The sequence below is a fragment of the Apteryx rowi genome, unplaced genomic scaffold (genome assembly GCF_003343035.1).
Source record: "Apteryx rowi isolate R43461 unplaced genomic scaffold, aptRow1 scaffold_17, whole genome shotgun sequence".
NCBI lineage: Eukaryota > Metazoa > Chordata > Aves > Apterygiformes > Apterygidae > Apteryx > Apteryx rowi.
This window is the reverse complement of record NW_020447974.1, coordinates 4970468-4973813: the sequence shown is the minus strand read 5'-3', so window position 1 is coordinate 4973813 and position 3346 is coordinate 4970468. Positions and strand designations below refer to the sequence as shown.

Sequence of the window (3346 nt, the reverse complement as noted above, 5' to 3'; positions counted from 1 at the left end):
CGCGGTGCCCGCGCAGCCCTTCGGGGCGGGCGGCGGCAGGCGGGATTGGGGCCCGGCGCCGCGGGTCCGCCGCTGCCGGGGGCAGGGTCGCCAGCCGGGGGCTGCGCTTCTCCGGCCTCGCCCTGCGCAGCGGTGAGGGGCAGGCTGGCCTCGCCGCGGGGCGCGCAGCCCGCTGTGGCACCTGCAGCCCTCGCGAGAGGTGGTTGTGCTGCGGGAGCAAATCCAGCCACAGCTGACTCAGGTTAGAGAAAGTTTGTTTTCTGTCCCTGCCTTACAGTGAGACCTCGCTAGTCGTCAATATTTGTTATTGAATGTTACAGTCATATCTGCAGGGAAAACATTACAGTCATTGCAACATGCTGAGACATGACATGTTAGAGGTTTCCTAATAGTTTGTAGCCCATTAGGGCATTGGAAAATGACCCATGTTGTTTGTTAGAAAGATAAACTTCAGTTTCTAACCCAGAGTAGCAATAACACTCCGGTGAGGCTTTTTTTTTTTTTTTCCTGCAAGGAAGCACACGCTGATATTGGTAGTATGCTTGAGGCAGAAGAGTGTTAGTCACCATTTCCCACTTGCAGGTGTGAGGATGTTTTGAAACGGTCTTACGCTGAGGATGTGTCTTGTTACTGACCACTATTGTGCAAGCTTTAAACTGGTGCTGTTGCAAAAACAAAAATCAGCCTGAAAAATGAAATTTGGAAAAGAGTGAAAGGAAAACATTTTAGCTCCCGAGCACCAAGATGCAGATAACAATAGGCACTTCTGTGTTTCCCTTAAAGTGAATCTTCAGGAAAACAAGATATTTCCAGTCTAATTTGCTCTGTAATTTTCCTCCTCAGGCCAGTTAATACTGGGGGAAAATGACGCTGAAATCATTCACCTCAAAGTGTTTTTTTCCTGAGAAAAATAATCAGACCATTGTATCTGTGTGGATTTTGAGGCTGCTGAGGGAAAGTGCCTTTGAATAGCACTTGCACTTAGAGACTTTCAGTACTTGGTCAGAAAAAGTCATACTTAAACCAGAGTGACTTTGGCTTTGCTAATAATTTTGTAAGGCCTACACAAAGTTTAGTGCTAACTGAAGCCTATATTACATTGGCTCTTACTGATACTATGTAAATTAATAATTTTTAATGTATTTCCTTCTGTTTGGATTACAAGCCTATGAAATCTTTCACACAGAGTAAATATTTTAAAGGTGAGTGAGATTTGTAGGGCCCCGACAGGAGTAAAATAAAGGTTCAAGTTCTCTTCTACCTCAAATGTGACACTTCTACAATCACTGAATTTAGAGAGCTAATAATTTAGTTAGTATGTTTAGAGACAGAATAGTCTTGTCTTGTCTTGCCTGAAACTTCCACCTGTGGAGTCTTTCTCCAAAAAGGTGACTGCAGGCACTGTACCGCTGATAGCAACAACTCTGAGTCCCCGTGACCTATAGTCATACATGTCATATTCAGGTATGAACTAGGCACAATACTGACTAAGCTGCTTTTTTGGAAGCAAACTGGCAAAAGCCGTCTGAGACGGGAATAGAAGTGCCAGCACTAAGTGACAGATGAACAGCCGGTAGCAAAGGTGACAGCTTTAGAATTTCCTTGTGTTTATGGAGTACGAAAATGGGGGAGTTTTACCTCGATTTGTTTCTCTAGGCTGGATGCTTATCTTAATATTCAGTAATATTCTGTGTGCTAAAATAGGGTGTAAGAGGAGGGATGCGTTTTCTTCAGCGCAAGCGCGTGCTCCTCCCGCTCTGCGCAGCTGCCTGGTGGGGGCACGGCTGTGCCCCTCGCCCCATCCCCCTGCTCCCAGGCTGCTCTCATATTTTGTCTGACAGCACTCGCTGCTTATTAACATAACTATAGCCTCTTTGTGCCCTCCGGCAGAAGAAATCCCGCACCAGAATAAATTTCAGGGGTGACAGATTGGAACGGTTTGGCCAGACGATGGCACACAAAAGTCTTTGGGCTCAGCAGCACCTGTGGCTTTGCACCTCCCCGGGTTGGCCCTGGGCAGGAGCGGTGGTGGGCACCTTTGCTGGCTGCTCCTCTCCCTGGGTGCTGGACCCCGGGGGGGAGGCGAGGGCTTTCAGGTAGACTCTGGGAAGGAGATGGCCGYGGCCGCAACAAGCAGTTAACTATCTTTGTGTGTCCCGGGAAGGGGTGCTCAGCTACGCTATATTTTAGAGCTAAGGAAAAGGTGATATTCTGCTTCCTAGAAAACAAAGCAGTCTGCAGGGGTCTTTCTGCAGGCAGGGCCGTGTCCACTGGCATCCAGACTGGACCCGGGAAAAGCAAGGAGCGCAGTGCCGGGCCGGGGCAGGTAAATGCACATGGTTTCCTCGAGGCCATGTCTTGTCAGAGCACCTTCTAAAGCGGAAGGGATTTTTCCTTTCTTCCACCGCGGGCGCTGACTGCAGGTTGATCTGGTTGGATCCCGCGAGGCCGACTGGCGGTGCCCCTCTGCCGGGCCGCCGCTCGGGGGCCGTTAGGGCAGCCCGCCGGGGCAGGTGCCGGGGCCCGCTGCCTCCCCGGGGCGGACAGGGCCGAGGCGTGCCCGGCGACAGCCTGGGGGGCTCAGCCCGCGGCCCTTCCTGGGGAGGCAGCTGGCCCCGGGCCCGGCGCTTCGCAGCAGGCTTTCGCCCCCGGCCGGGCGCGCTGGGGGCCTGCGCAGGGCCCCGGGTGCCCCCGGGGGAGGCTCCCCGCGGGGGGGCCCTCGGCGTGCGGGCCAGGGGGGCTGCCCCCGGCCCCGGCGGCGGGGGCCGGTCGCCGATATACGTCCAGGCTGGAGGGATCGTCCCCGGCTGGGAGGAGCCAGCGGCTCCGCTGCTGTAAACAGTGCGGGCACCGCCGGCGGCTGGAAGATGGATATAAATAGGGAGGCGGAGGGGAGGCAGGCGGAGCGGAGCGGCGGAGCAGCCTGCGCCTGCCGGCCGAGCCTCTGCAGCCGGGTGCAGCGCCGCGGGGCCCCGAGCGCCCCGGCAGCCGCGGCCGAGGCAGGAACCGCGAGGCGGCGTGAAAAGTTCGCGGCTCGGGGCCGCCGGGGTTAGGTAAGCGGCGCTGGCAGCCGGACTTGGGAGCTCGTCGGTGCTTCTCGTCGAGCTGCCGCTAGGTTTTCTTTTTTTCCCCTCTCCTCGCCGGCTCTGTGTGTGTTGCTGTTGTGGTTGGTCTCGCTGTCCGGGGCTGTGCGGAGCGGGGCAGAGTTGCAGTTTTCGCTCTTGCTAGGTGAGGTGGAGGAAAACGGTAGCGCGCCGTTAAAAAGACCATGTGCATTTGCGCCGGCTCCGCGCAGCGCCGCGGAGAAGAAGCTGGCGCGGCGCACGTGCCCCCGGCGGGCTGCCCC

At 55.8% G+C, this 3346-nt stretch overlaps 1 protein-coding gene across 1 annotated transcript in view; it reads left to right on the top strand.

Moving 5' to 3' along the window:
- LOC112963542 (cell surface hyaluronidase-like) overlaps positions 1–3346 on the top strand; it is a 56097-nt gene that overhangs the window by 1098 nt on the left and 51653 nt on the right. The gene's annotated exons all lie outside the window — the stretch shown is intronic.